Raw genomic sequence first — 16053 nt, 5'->3', positions numbered from 1 at the left:
ACTGTCTTCGGTTTCTTCTTCTGGTCACTGCCAGTGGCAACAGTGGGGTGCATGGTGCTGAGGAAGCTAACACTTATTTATTTTACATCTGTACACCGTGAGTGTTGCTTTACCACTCTCCATCACACCGTGAGTGTTGCTTTTACCACTCTCCATCACACCGTGAGTGTTGCTTTACCACTCTCCATCACACCGTGAGTGTTGCTTTACCACTCTCCATCACACCGTGAGTGTTGCTTTACCACTCTCCATCACACCGTGAGTGTTGCTTTACCACTCTCCATCACACCGTGAGTGTTGCTTTACCACTCTCCATCACACTGTGAGTGTTGCTTACCACTCTCCATCACACCGTGAGTGTTGCTTTACCACTCTCCCTCACACGTGAGTGTTGCTTTACCACTCTCCATCACACCGTGAGTGTTGCTTTACCACTCTCCATCACACCGTGAGTGTTGCTTTACCACTCTCCATCACACCGTGAGTGTTGCTTTACCACTCTCCATCACACCGTGAGTGTTGCTTTACCACTCTCCATCACACCGTGAGTGTTGCTTTACCACTCTCCGCAGATATGTTGTTTTGCGCAGAGAGGGGCAGCTTCTTCTTTGCAATCAACTTGTCTGACAGGGAAATTGATGTGAAAAAGCTGTCATTGGTCCCATTTCTGCCTTTGCCCATGTAAGGCTCCACGTGTCTCAAAATCCCAGTCAAACAGTCTCTCACCCACTGGCCTGGTTTCATCTTTCCCCAGATATGGAAACACATTGAGCAAGTAGGTTTCAAATCTGCGGCTAACTAAAACTGAAGTCACATGCATCATTATCAGTTTCTATCTGGTTTCTATTGGCCATTCATCCATTGACGACAGAACAGCATGTTTTAACTGGATGATGTTACTAGTTTCTGCTTAGTTGCCAGAGCAATGCTGCCGATGGAGTGGTCATGTGATAAATACATTGACAGCACAGATATTGTTGAAAAAAGTGACATTTGGAAATAGAGCTGCACCTCTTGAATATTTAGAGTTATTTGATAAAGGTAAGTGTCATAGAAACTGCAGAATATGCTCTTTCAGATACAGCACTATATAGAAATCACAATGTTTTACCTGCATGTGACTCTGAAGGACGATTTGATAAAGAGATGCTCCTTTCCCTGCATCTGTCAATTACAAGATGCGTCCATCTCTTCATGTACAATTTGACAACTGATAATATTGTCACTCATTGGTCTATTGGCTAACTCTTATTATGTGTGAAATGAGTTTTGGTATAGTTCAGGTGTAGTTTTGATGGGCCGGCTGTGCAGGCTGACTGGCATCATTTGTTCACTCATCAACTTCGGTAGTCAAGGATATGTTTTGCGTAATTCTAAAGGCATACGTTTTGCAACACAATCTCACACTCAATTCGAGCAAATATGTACAAAAAGTATTTTAGCAGATTTTGTGCGTTTTTGTGTGGCTTAATTCGCCCCCCAAAAATGTATTTTCCTATGAATGAAGTCGTACAAAAATGTGTATTTTCACACAAAATCAGCCACACAAAAATGCATGCTTTTTGTGCATATTTGCATGGATTGAGTGTGAGATTGTGTTGACTGCAACACATAGCATGTTTTCGTTTCCCAATACAATACATTTGATTAGTTGTAGACTTATAGTAAATAAAACAGACCTGTAACAGTTTATTTTTTACAAAGTAAAACATAAAAGAGAAATGTATCAACCCACAAGGTGTGTGGTCAAATGATTTGCTGCTGACAAACAGGCATAACACAAACTCATCATTACAATATTGTTCTAAATGAATTCAACATCTGCACCCTCCTTATCATTCAGTTAAGCCTAATTTAAATTCAATTGTGAAGTAAGGTGCAAAACTATCGCCCATTCATCCATTTGTCATTTATTCAGTGAGGAAAGAGAGACTCATTAGTGGCGCATTGTCTTGGCAGATTAAGTGGGGAATAGGTGTGAAAAAAATGGGTAACAAGGCTCAAAATACTTTTCTGTTTGTGAAAACAGTATGTTTCTATGATCTGTCATTAAAAACTGTCATTAACTCCCGAGTGGGGCAGTGGTCTAAGGCACTGCATCGCAGTGCTAGCTGTGCCACTAGAGATCCTGGTTCAAATCCAGGCTCTGTCGTAGCCGGCCGTGACCGGGAGACCCATGGGGCGGCGCACAATTGGCCCAGCGTCGTCCAGGGTAGGGGAGGGAATGGCCGGCAGGGATGTTGGTGGAGCATGGCGTTTGCAACGCCAGGGTTGTGGGTTCGATTCCCACGGGGGGCCAGTATGAAAAAATATATATATGTATGCACTCACTAACTGTAAGTCGCTCTGGATAAGAGCGTCTGCTAAATGACTAAAATGTAAAAAGATAAAAACAAAAGTCTTTAAAAATGAACCCGTCCTCCTATAGCCGTTCCCGCCAGCATCCTCTGGGAAATGTCTCTGTTCTGGTAAAAGAGAAGTAGATAGTATCACATCTTGTTTCTGTTGTATCTACATGTATCTTCATTAAACCACAGGTTCTGTTCTTGAGACTGATGGGGAAGAGTGGGGTGGAAAGGCTTTTGCAACACTACTTTAGTTAGCACAACCTTGTGACTAATTTTACTTCCTGTTTGCGATACTTGGGGGAAATTCACTGTTATCTTTCTACCTTCCCAATACCTTCCCCCATGTCTCATATTCACTGTTATCTTTCTGTCTTCCCAATACCTTCCCACACAGAGATGGCTTGATGTGGTGTGCAGCATAGAGTGTATAGTCCTTTAGTCTCTATGGACCAGATGGTAGTGTACAGTTCAGAGATGGCTTGATGTGGTGAGCAGCATAGAGTGTATAGTCCTTTAGTCTCTATGGACCAGATGGTAGTGTACAGTTCAGAGATGGCTTGATGTGGTGTGCAGCATAGAGTGTATAGTCCTTTAGTCTCTATGGGCCAGATGGCCAGTTGGTGAGGGCTACAGCATGGGGAAAGAAACTGTTCAGATGGGGGTCTATAACATCCAATCACATAGGTTTACAGCAGCTGACAGTTGCAACGTCATTGCTAATAATGCAAACTGCCTTGGTTTAGATAAAGACAAGCTATGTACAGATGCAGGATCTTAATTTAATCAGCCTGTTGCAGGAGAACTAAAACTTGTTGTGTATTTGAGGGTTAAAAAGTCTTCGGAAGTTTGTAATTTCCACTTTTCCCTTTTGAAAAATGTCAATGTATTATTACATTTACATCATTTAGCAGACGCTCTTATCCAGAGCGACTTACAGTTAGTGAATATTTTTTTATACTGGCCCCCCGTGGGAATCAAACCCACAACCCTGGCGTTGCAAACGCCATGCTCTATCAACTGAGCTACATCCCTGCCAGCCATTCCCTCCCCTACCCTGGACGACTTGTCCGCCACCCATGAGTCTCCCGGTCGCGGCCGGCTACGACAGAGCCTGGATTCGAACCAGGATCTCTAGTGGCACAGTTAGCACTGCGATGCAGTGCCTTAGACCACTGCGCCACTCAGGAGACTGATTATAATCCACATAATATTTCAAATGTCGTGTTGCTTCAGGATTATTTTCCTGCTGTAGCAAACGGGCTCAAATTAAGATCCTACATCTGTAGCAATATACCTGTCTTTAATGTACATGGCTATATTAGGAGGACAGGATTCTCTTTCGACCATTGTTTTTTGACCATTTGACATATTTTATTTACTGTTGTTTAGGCTGGTTGAATGAGTTCCCTATGAGAGGCTACTTCATCTGCAAGAAAACAGGCGGCCGCACCAGTTTCCTCATATGAAATTAAAAGTAAGTGTGTAGCCTACGCACTTACAAAATGGCTGTTGAAACTGTGGGACACATTTCTCGGCAAGATTAAAATTAGGGTAAATGTGTTGATTTGAAGGAAAGACGGGCAGACTCTGGTAAGTCTAGGCTACATAGAACTATTATATTAGAAAGTTAGGTCGTTTACAGACATTCAATAGTCAGAGTAGGTTTGATATATGATCACTTATCATGCTGACCAACCTGAAGGTCTCTGTTGGAAATGTGAAACATATCATGCCTAGGCTACATGCTCTGTCCTGCTACTGGTAGGCCTGTAACGTAATGGGAACTGATCTGAACAGGTTTAGGCTGGTCATCTAGGATATGTAGGCTATAGCTGAGGTATAGACCTCCATCTGTATCAGGACTAGGCTCCTGCTACTGTTACTGTTATAACGTTATGGGAACTGATCTGAACAGGTTTAGGCTGGTCATCTGTAGGCTATAGCTGAGGTATAGACCCCCATCTGCATATCACTAACAAACCTCTGTTATATATTATAACCTAGCCTACTTTACATAATATAACATCTCTTACTTGATACAAAAAGCCATTCTGAATGGGTCAATGATTTCCCCTCAGATCAATCATGCCCGTTTTAGCCCTTCTGTCTACATTCTCAGATTGAAAGACAACAAATAGCCTACCTTTAATGAATACAAATAAGTGTGAGACATGGCCTTGTGTTGCTGCACTGTCTATAACTACCTTAACAAACAGTGACTTATTATTATTATTGACAGTTAACATGGAGAAGAGATGTGAGAAGAGAAAAAAAAAAAAAAAAAAGATGTCACAACCAGATGTTCATCTGATTGCATTAAATCACCTGACTGTTTCGATATGTCTGTTAGTAAATGTTTTATTTCTAAGAGATAATTATTAAATGAGAACAATGGACATTCTAGAATTAGTTGTCACTGTGTTCACTACAACCAACATGCTGCATCTCTGTTTAGGGGTCAGTGGTCTAAAATGAGTCTCTCTGGAGAGAGAGGAGGGGGCCCTGCCTCTAAAATGAGTCTCTCTGGGGAACATGACACCAAAACTAAGAGGTGAGTTTGTCAACAATTTTTTTACATTAGTTTTTTCATCAGAAATTATTTATTCTGGGTACCTTCAATATTACGCTTTGAACACACCGACTGCGTCATTGATAAAATAGTATGCAGCATCATCTAAATATGTGTGCAGCAAAAGTTAAACATTCACCTTCTGCTACCATTTCTGTCAACCCGTTTAAGGATAAAGTTTGACGCATACTTTCGATTAATCCAATTTATGCATCACACAGAACGCACTGCAACTGCCTCTGCAACGCAACGCTGCAAGGCAAAGGCAGCGTTCTATTGGAAATGAATGTACTTCTGGTGTACCAAAATCCAAAGACGAGTCGGTGTGTTCAAAGCGTTACTGATCTCAGATTTTAAATTAATAGATTTTAGATTTCTAAGAGATGTTCATCTGATTGCATTAAATAGCCTGATTGTTTCGATATGTCTGTTAGTAAATGTTTTATTTCTAAGAGATCATGAATAAAAGAGAACAATGGACATTCTAGAATTAGTTGTCACTGTGTTCACCACAACCAACATGCTGCATCTCTGTTTAGGGATCAGTGGTCTAAAATGAGTCTCTCTGGGGAGAGAGAGGAGGAGGTCCCTGCCTCTAAAATGAGTCTCTCTGGGGGAGAGAGAGAAGGGGGCCCTGCCTCTAAAATGAGTCTCTCTGGGGAGAGAGAGGAGGGGCCCCTGCCTCTAAAATGAGTCTCTCTGGGGAACATGACACCAAAGCTAAGAGGTGAGATGACAATTTTATTTACATTTATTTCCAAAATAAATAGCTATCTTAAGATGAATGCACTTACTGTAAATCACTCTGGATAAGAGCATCTGCTAAATCAGGAGTTCTCAATCCGGGGTCAGTGGAGGTACTGCAGGGGTTCTTTAGCACCCTGACTGGACTCGTTGTAATGGAAGACATTTGATAGAATTTTAATACGACACGAACACTTTGCCTACTCTTCATTATTGCCTAATATAATGGAATGCATATTTCTTTAACCAATTCTGATGGTTGTTATAAGCAGAATTTTGACAATATTACCATTATACCAATACACTCTTCACACCCGTTTAACAACTCTAAATAGCTTTGGCATACAACTTTGCATACAATGTTCATTTTCATCGAACACATATTTCGCCTAGATGCCTTCAATTGCCCAATTTATAGCCATGGCCAATTTATGATTCATTTTTTAACAACGTGATGTTGCGCTCCCAAAGGGATAACTTGAAAAAACATGATGTATGTAATTAAATAATCAAAAGAAAAACGTGTTTATTATACACTTAGAAAAGAAGGTTCCTTATAGAACCAAAAAGGCTTCTATCACTTCCTTAATATATGGAACCACTAAAAGTTAGATATATTTTTGGGTTCAATGAAGAAGAACCTCTAGAGTTCTGATCAACGAAAGGTGAATGTTTTGAGGATGTGAACCCAGCAGCCCTCAGTGGTCAGATCAAGCCCGCCCGTTTTTCCAGCGCCCTGCCCGTGATTCGAACCAGCCACCTTTCTGCCATAGGTCCAACTCCTGCCACTGCTCCAACTCCTTAGCCGCTGGGCAAAAACCTGAGTTTATCTTCAGAAATAAGCATGAGTTAATCTGCCAAACCGAAGACAAAATGCTATGCATTCATTTATACCCATAAGTGTAAAATGCCTTAATTCTCAGCACTTATACGACCAATTTTCTACTCTGAGATACTTTGTGGATATGGGCCCAGACAGATCTCAAAATATTGTTATAAAAAAAACGTTGAATGTTTGTTTTACATATAAAAATAAATAAATGAATATTACTAATGTAAGCCACTGTAAAGATTTGGTTTAGTTTATTGTGTTGCTCTGCTCATGTCCGGGTTCTGGAACTGTCCGCGTCCCCGTACAGAACTGTCCGCGTCCACGTAAGGTTTGGCGCCAAGCATATTGTCCAGTTCCGCGCAGAGTGGACTGAGGTGATCTTGGGGAATAACGACGGAGTTCGTTACAGTGTTGAGACACCGAAGTTTATCGTTCAATTTTATTTTTGGTCAGGGACAGTATGAGTGTAGCCAGATCCTTTTCACTCGCTATCCTTGTTTAATTGTGTGGTTCACCGGATTCGTCATCATCCTCGAGGGACAGACGAACGACCTGCTAGTTAGCCAAGCTAGTCGGTACAGCTAGCTAAGCTAGCTACTCTTTACCAGCAGCATCCTAGTTATCCTAGCTACCACTACATCATCACCGGCTGCCTGCATTTCTTGTGGACCGATGGAGCTCCCTGGTTGTTTCTTCCACCTGTTAAATACCGTGGAGGGCTTCTCCCTCTCTCGTTGACGGATGCTGGCTTTCTACGCTCCCTCTGTCCAGTTCTCCTCTCTTCACTAGATGGACGGTAACTTTAGTGTTTAACCCCTCTGTGTCCAAGGACTGAACTTTTGAATATTATTTTCGGGGAGCCTCAAGTGACATTTTTACAACGTTTATTTGTGATAAAATTAGTTCATTGCATCCGCCATGGAGCCCAGTTTCATAATATTACCTTCTGTCCCCTGGTTATGAAGTAATCACGAAAAAAACAGGCCTTATGTTTGGTCATTTTTCACCCTACCAGCTCCTATTAGTTCTATTGAGCTCCGTGACACCGACTCGCCTTGAGAACGTTCTCTTCCCAGCCCATTGTTCTGCGTCACAATGCCAGCTTCACTATTGTTATCAATGAGACCTGCCTGCGTTAACCCTGTAGGTTTACCTCAGGTAACTGATTATTACCAAGGTTACTGCTACTTGGTGAGCGCTAACCCTGTAGGTTTACCTCAGGTAAGTTATTATTAACAAGGTTACGGCTACTTGGTGAGCGTTAACCCTGTAGGTTTACCTCAGGTAACTTATTATTTACAAGGTTATGGCTACTTGATGAGCGCGCTCACTGTTCACCTGAGTACACGTTGTTGTGAGCCACAGTCGAAGACGAGTTGGCTGGCACATAGCCATCAAACATTAAACATTTTCTGGTCAGAAAAAAGTGTACGATCTAAACAAAACGCATGTAACTGTCCTCTTTTTCAAGATTATTATATTACTTCACAGTAATCTGTTAAATGCTTTTTCAGTCATTCCTCTTGCGTTAGCAGTGTGGAAAGGGATAGTAAAAAAGCGTGTGCAGGAGTTTTCCTGTGAGGGGAGTGGTGGTGTATTGAGGGGAGAAAACTAAACTGAGCTTCTGAAATGTCATTCATGGTCTTATGCTGCCATCTATTGGAATTATTAAGCAACTGCAGTAGTACTGAATAAAGTATATCCTTACTAAAGTAGTAATTACTCAGAATTTCAAAATATTACATTACATTTACATTTACGTCATTTTAGCAGACGCTCTTATCCAGAGCGACTTACAAATAGGTGCATTCACCCCTATAGCCAGTGGGATAACCACTTTACAATCACTTTTTTTTAGGGGGGTAGAAGGATTACTTTATCCTATCCCAGGTATTCCTTAAAGAGGTGGGGTTTCAAATGTCTCCGGAAGGTGGTGAGTGACTCCGCTGTCCTGGCGTCGTGAGGGAGCTTGTTCCACCATTGGGGTGCCAGAGCAGCGAACAGTTTTGACTGGGCTGAGCGGGAACTATGCTTCCGCAGAGGAAGGGGAGCCAGCAGGCCAGAGGTAGATGAACGCAATGCCCTCGTTTGGATGTAGGGACTGATCAGAGCCTGAAGGTACAGAGGTGCCGATCCCCTCACAGCTCCATAGGCAAGCACCATTGTCTTGTAACAGATGCGAGCTTCAACTGGAAGCCAGTGGAGTGTGCGGAGGAGCGGGGGTGACGTGAGAGAACTTGGGAAGGTTGAACACCAGACGGGCTGCGGCATTCTGGATGAGTTGTAGGGGTTTAATGGCACAGGCATGGAGCCCAGCCAACAGCGAAGTTGCAGTAATCCAGACGAGAGATGACAAGTGCCTGGATTAGGACCTGTGCCGCTTCCTGTGTAAGGCAGGGTCGTACTCTCCGAATGTTGTAGAGCAAATATGACATTTTCTAGTTCATTGTACCACTTACAACCATAAAATAACCATTTATAGCATAACAAACAGTGAAACTGACATAAACAACATACATTTAGTTAATTAAAAAACTTTTTTTTTAAACTAATTATTTAGATGGGTGACCTCTTTCTGCCAAAGTAATACCACTGTAGATAAAGACGAGCTCTCCAGTAGGTGAACCAAAACTTTCAAAGGCCATTTTCTCAAAAGTGAGGTTACAAGTTTATCATCTTTCAAAGCAGAATTACTTTCCCATTGTTCCTCAACTATAGTGTATGATATACCTTTTTCTAGCTGAGTCTCTACTTTTATCCAATGTAAAAAAACACAATTTCAAATTTTGCTACATAAGATCGAATAAAGCCGGTCGGTCACATTTGACTGTGTAAAACCTAGCAGTACTACTTATTTCTCTGAGAGTGAGGCAGATATATTATTACTGTGTAAAACCTAGCAGTACTACTTATTTCTCTGAGAGTGAGGCAGAAATGTATTATAACTGTGTAAAACCTAGCAATACTACTTATTTCTCTGATAGTGAGGCAGAAATATATTATTACTGTGTAAAACCTAGCAGTACTACTTATTTCTCTGAGAGTGAGGCAGGTATATATTATTACTGTGTAAAACCTAGCAGTACTACTTATTTCTCAGAGAGTGAGGCAGATATATAGCATTTTGCAAAAAAACATGATTATTTGTCTCTCTGAAATGAAACCATCAAGTGATAGATTTAAAAAAAAATACATGGCTGTCATTGAACAATCCCATACCATGATTAGTTAGGGGGAAACAAGAGTTTCATTCCAAAAACGCTATATATCCATTTTCAGAAATGTTTGTAAATTTAAAAAAGCTTTTATTGTTTAAAGAAATTATGAAAAGAGATTGGTGTGTTTTTTTGTTCAGAGTAGATGAGAGACATAATGTTTGTCTCTGTTGTGTTGAAGCCCAATCAAGCAGGAGAGACCAGCCTCCCCTGTCCCCAGCTGTGTGTCCATGAAGAGTGACTGGTCTATGGTTCAACCTGAACAGTTTAGAGAGGGAGACTTTTCTAGTGAACAAAGGTAAGAAGAACTAATGGGTCATGGTCAGTGAGTTAAACAACACTGTCTCTAGTCATTTCTCCTCTCCCATTTTCCCATTTATTTTTGTTTTCTTCATAATCCAAAGGTTAATCATTTTTTCCATTTTCATAGTCCTGAAACAATATTAAACTAACACAACATTCCCCTCCCTGTGTGTGTGTGTGTGTGTGTGTGTGTGTGTGTGTGTGTGTGTGTGCGCACTCCTGGATGAGGAAATGTAATCTGATGTTTTGTCCATAGAAACCAACAGGAGAGATCAGAGTCAGAGATTCTCAGTGGTCAGTCTTCCCAGAGTCATCAAACAGACCTGGCCTCCATATTCAGTGTATGTGGTCCTGTTATGTACATTTGTTTTTGTTTACCTCAAGTAAAGTTGACCTGTCAATCATTCATTCATGTGTTAATGAGAAAGCATTTAGTCTCTTGCTTAACTTATTTACTTGATTTATTTCAGTTGCTTGAAGAGAATATTATGACATTTGTGAAGAACGAGCTGAAGATGTTCAAGAGGATTCTTAGTCCAGAACTCCCAGAAGGCTTTGAGAGTCAGAAGCAGGATAAGGAAGTGGTGGATGCTGAAGATGAGAAGCAGGCGAGCAGTGCCAGAGAGGGGCTCTGAAGATCACACTGCACGTCCTGAGGAAAATGAACCAGAAGGAGCTTGCTGACACACTGGAGAAAAGTAAGAGCTGTCTGCCTCATGTTGAATGCTGTTTTATAACAAACATTTAAAAGCTGTAGCTAAAGTACAGCTAAAGTAGCTGTGTAACTAAATGATATTGTAGCAGCCTTAACACAACACCTAGTGACCTCATCAAGTAGCAGAAGAATGTGTTTGTGTTGAGAGAGAGAGAGAGAGAGAGAGAGAGAGAGAGAGAGAGAGAGAGAGAGATAATACCAATAATAATATAATCAATCACACCAGTCTGTAATGCATTATGAAAACATTTACACATTTATACAGTCAGTTAAGAGAAAAAATTATTATAATTTAAAATGTCATAACAGTCCTAGAATATTGTAGGCTTTAAAACATATGTAATATTAATATCCTCTGTGTTATTTCTAGATTCAGATGAGCTTGCTGTGATTTGCCAACGTGAACTCAAATCTAATCTAAAGAAGAAGTTTCAATGTGTATTTGAGGGGATCGCTAAACAAGGAAACCCAACACTTCTCAATAAGATCTACACAGAGCTCTACATCACAGAGGGTGGAACGGGAGAGGTCAATAATGAACATGAGCTGAGACAGATTGAGACAACAACCAGAAACAAGCAAGACCAGAGACTGCAATCAAATGTAATGACATCTTCAAACCCTTAACTGGACAAGACAAACTTATCAGAACTGTGCTGACAAAGGGAGTCGCTGGCATTGGAAAAACAGTCTCTGTGCAGAAGTTCATTCTGGACTGGGCTGGAAGGAAAAGCAAATCAGGATGTCCAATTTGTATTTTCATTCCCTTTTCGGGAGCTGAATTTGATGAACAGGGAAAAACACACTTTGATTGAATTTCTCAATCACTTCTCAAAGGAAACCACAGAATCAAGAATCTCCAACTACGACAAGTACAAAGTTCTGTTAATCTTTGATGGTCTGGATGAGTGCCGACTGCCCCTAGACTTCCAGAAGAACAAGATCTGTTGTGACGTCACAGAGTCAACCTCAGTGGATGTTCTGCTGACAAATCTCATCAAGGGAAATCTGCTTCCCTCTGCTCTCCTCTGGATAACTACCCGACCTGCAGCAGCCAATAAGATCCATTCAGTGTGTGTTGACCAGGTGACAGAGGTACGAGGGTTCAATGACCCACAGAAGGAGGAGTACTTCAGGAAGAGATTCAGTGATGAGGACCTGGCCAGCAGAATCATCTCACACATAAAGACATCAAGGAGCCTCCACATCATGTGCCACATTCCAGTCTTCTGTTGGATTTCTGCAACAGTCCTTGAGCACATGCTGAAACATAAGAGAGAAGAGATGCCCAAGACTCTGACTGAGATGTACTCACACCTTGTGGAGTTTCATACCACACAGAAGAATGAAAAGTATCTTGGGAAAGAATAGACAGGTCCACATTGGTATAAAGAGAACATTCTGTCAATGGGAAAACTGGCTTTTCAACAGCTTATGAAGGGCAATCTGATTTTCTATGAAGAAGACCTGAAAGAGGCTGGCATTGATGTCAATGAAGCCTCAGTGTACTCAGGATTGTGCACACAGCTCTTTAAAGAGGAATGTGGGCTGTACCAGGACAAGGTGTACTGCTTCGTGCATCTGAGCATTCAGGAGTTTCTGGCTGCTGTATATGTGTTCCTCTCGTTCATCAACAACAATGAGAATCTAATGGCTAAACCTCAATCAACCAGGAACTTTTTGCACTGTTCAGAGACAAGTCTGAAGTTACTGTCTACAAGAGTGCTGTTGATAAAGCCTTACAAAGTGAGACAGGAAACCTGGACCTGTTCCTCCGCTTCCTTCTGGGACTCTCACTGGAGTCCAATCAGAAGCACTTATGAGGTCTACTGACAAAGACAAGATTCAGCTCACAGAGCCATGAAGAAACAGTCAAGTACATCAAGGAGAAGATATGGGAGAATCCCTCTCAGAGAGGGTGCATCAATCTCTTCCACTGTCTGAATGAACTGAATGACCATTCTCTAGTGGAGGAGATCCAAAGCTACCTGAGATCAGGAAGTCACTCAAAAGCCAACCTGTCACCTGCACAGTGGTCAGCTCTGGTATTTGTGTTGCTGACTTCAGAAAAGGAGCTGGATGTGTTTGACCTGAAGAAATACTCTGGATCAGAGGAAGGTCTTCTGAGGCTGCTGCCAGTGGTCAAAGCCTCCAGAGCTGCTCTGTGAGTACATAACATGACATTTAAGTACTAATCATCAGGAAGAAATATTCAGTTTAGAGAAATATATGTATTATAATATGTATATAATATATATTGAGAAACATATTGAATCAATGCATTGATGTTCATATTAGTATAATAATATGACCATACAATTCTAGGAGACGGAAGATGAATCTATATGTTGTTTAAGAGAATAAACCAAATGCATCTGCCATTGTCCTTCTACACTACTGGTGTTAAATTAACAGTGTGTTTGTGAAATCATGATGATCTCTCTGTCAGGCTGTCAGGCTGTGGAGTCACAGAGAAAGGCTGTGCTTCTCTGGTCTCAGCTCTGAAGTCAAACCCCTCACACCTGAGAGAGCTGGATCTGAGTAACAATGACCTGAAGGATTCAGGAGTGAAGCTGCTCTCTGCTGGACTGGGGAATCCCCACTGTAAACTGGAGACTCTGAGGTCAGTATTCCTGTAGTTGGTCAACAAGTGATAACTGTTCACCAGATCCACATGTGTTTACCAGGCACACATAGTCCACACCATATGGGTTTGGACAGTGAAGTTTACAGTTTTACATTTGGTGCTATGCTCCAGCATTTTGGATTTGTGATAGAATGTTTCATATTAGGCAACAGTATGTAATGTCACCTTTTATTTGAGGATATTCATATATATTTTACCGTTTAGAAATGAAAGCACTTAATGCATCTAGTTCTCCCATTTGAAAAAGTATTTCATTATTTGGACAAATTAATTTAGTCCAAAGTTTAGTGTTTGGTCCAATATACTCTGCCTGCAGTGATTACATCAAGCTTGTGATTCTACAAACTTGTTGAATACATTTGCAGTTTGTCTTGGTTGTGTTTTGGATGATGTTTTCCCCAATAGAAACTGAATGGTGAATATTGTCCTGTCATTTTGGAGTCACTTCACTTGTATTGTCAGTAAGAATAGAAGATGTTTCTGAACACTTCTACATTCATGTGGATGCTACCATGATTATGAATAATCATGAATGTATCGTGAATGATGATGAATGAGAAAGTTACAGAGGAACAAGGATCATACCCCCTCTGTTATTGGTAATGGTGAGAGGTTAGCATGTTTTGGTGTAGCCTCTGTAACTTTCTCACTCATTATTATTCATGATTCATTCATGATTTTTATTAATCATGGCATCATCAGGATTAATTTAGTAATGTTTAGAAACATGTTATCTACTCAATTAGACAGAAAATTACTCCAGTCATCATCCACCATTCAGTTACTATTGGACAAAACATAACCCAAAACACAACCAAAACAAACTGCAAATGCAACCAACGAGTTTGGGACCAAATACTAAACTTTTGACTACTTTAATACACTGTAAGTGAAATGGTCAGAATACTTTTGACTTCTTCAAATGGGGGACTAGATACATAAAGTGCTTTCATTTAAAATGTTAGCTTCTCTGTCAAAATAGATATGGTGTGGACTGTATACTCAATACAATCTAAATCTGATACCTCAACGTCTGTATTTTGACTGATACTGCTTTTTAAACTGCTCTGGTCAGTCTACTCAAATATTTGTACTATACATGTTTCTATCTAGAAGCAATTATCTGATAATTTCTAATAATGATACATTCATTTATGAATAGATATGGCAGGTTTCAGGACACTGATGTATCTGAATATGTTGAAAAAATATACTGCCACTATTTTCACCACCAAAGAATAGCAGTGTGGTTTTAATATGATTTGACTCTTTGCAGGCTGTCAGGCTGTCTAGTCACAGAGGAAGGCTGTGCTTCTCTGGTCTCAGCTCTGAAGTCAAACCCCCTCCCACCTGAGAGAGCTGGATCTGAGTAACAATGACCTGAAGGATTCCGGAGTGAAGCTGCTCTCTGCTGCACTGGGGAATCCCCACTGTAAACTGGAGACTCTGAGGTCAGTATTCCTGTAGTTGGTCAACAAGTGATAACTGTTCACCAGATCCACATGTGTTTACCAGGCACACATAGTCCACACCATATATGTTTGGACAGTGAAGTTTACAGTTTTACATTTGGTGCTATGCTCCAGCATTTTGGATTTGTGATAGAATGTTTCATTTTAGGCAACAGTATGTAATGTCACCTTTTATTTGAGGATATTCATATATATTTTACCGTTTAGAAATGAAAGCACTTAATGCATCTAGTTCTCCCATTTGTAAAAGTATTTAATTATTTGGACAAATTAATTTAGTCCAAAGTTTAGTGTTTGGTCCAATATACTCTGCCTGCAGTGATTACATCAAGCTTGTGATTCTACAAACTTGTTGAATACATTTGCAGTTTGTCTTGGTTGTGTTTTGGATGATGTTTTCCCCAATAGAAACTGAATGGTGAATAATGTCCTGTCATTTTGGAGTCACTTCACTTGTATTGTCAGTAAGAATAGAAGATGTTTCTGAACACATCTACATTCATGTGGATGCTACCATGATTATGAATAATCATGAATGCATCGTGAATGATGATGAATGAGAAAGTTACAGAGGAACAAGGATCATACCCCTCTGTTATTGGTAATGGTGAGAGGTTAGCATGTTTTGTTGTAGCCTCTGTAACTTTCACACTCATTATTATTCTTGATTAATTCATGATTTTTATTAATCATGGCATCATCAGGATTAATTTAGTAATGTTTAGAAACATGTTATCTACTCACTTAGACAGAAAATTACTCCAGTCATCATCCACCATTCAGTTACTATTGGGCAAAACATAACCCCTAAACACAACCAAAACAAACTGCAAATGCAACCAACGAGTTTGGGACCAAATACTAAACATTTGGCTACTTTAATACACTATAAGTGAAATGGTCAGAATACCTTTGACTTCTTCAAATGGGGGGACTAGATACATAAAGTGCTTTCATTTAAAAGGTTAGCTTCTCTGTCAAAATAGATATGGTGTGGACTGTATACTCAATACAATCTAAATCTGATACCTCACTGTCTGTCTTTTGACTGATACTGCTTTTTAAACTGCTCTGGTCAGTCTACTCAAATATTTGTACTATACATGTTTCTATCTAGAAGCAATAATCTGATAATTTCTAATAATGATACATTCATTTATGAATAGATATGGCAGGTTTCAGGACACTGATATATCTGAATATGTTGA

The 16053-nt window shown here is 40.4% G+C and overlaps 1 long non-coding RNA gene across 1 annotated transcript; it reads left to right on the top strand.

Moving 5' to 3' along the window:
• Nucleotides 1–953: 953 nt before the first annotated feature.
• Nucleotides 954–4840, top strand: LOC121556847. The gene is made up of 3 exons (XR_006658876.1): nt 954–1041; nt 3738–3822; nt 4804–4840. It is a non-coding gene; the product is annotated as an uncharacterized LOC121556847 (long non-coding RNA).
• Nucleotides 4841–16053: the final 11213 nt, after the last annotated feature.

This window comes from Coregonus clupeaformis, unplaced genomic scaffold (genome assembly GCF_020615455.1).
Source record: "Coregonus clupeaformis isolate EN_2021a unplaced genomic scaffold, ASM2061545v1 scaf0582, whole genome shotgun sequence".
Taxonomy (NCBI): Eukaryota; Metazoa; Chordata; class Actinopteri; order Salmoniformes; family Salmonidae; genus Coregonus; species Coregonus clupeaformis.
The sequence above is the reverse complement of the archived record's forward strand: the minus strand, read 5'-3'. Positions and strand labels throughout refer to the sequence as shown.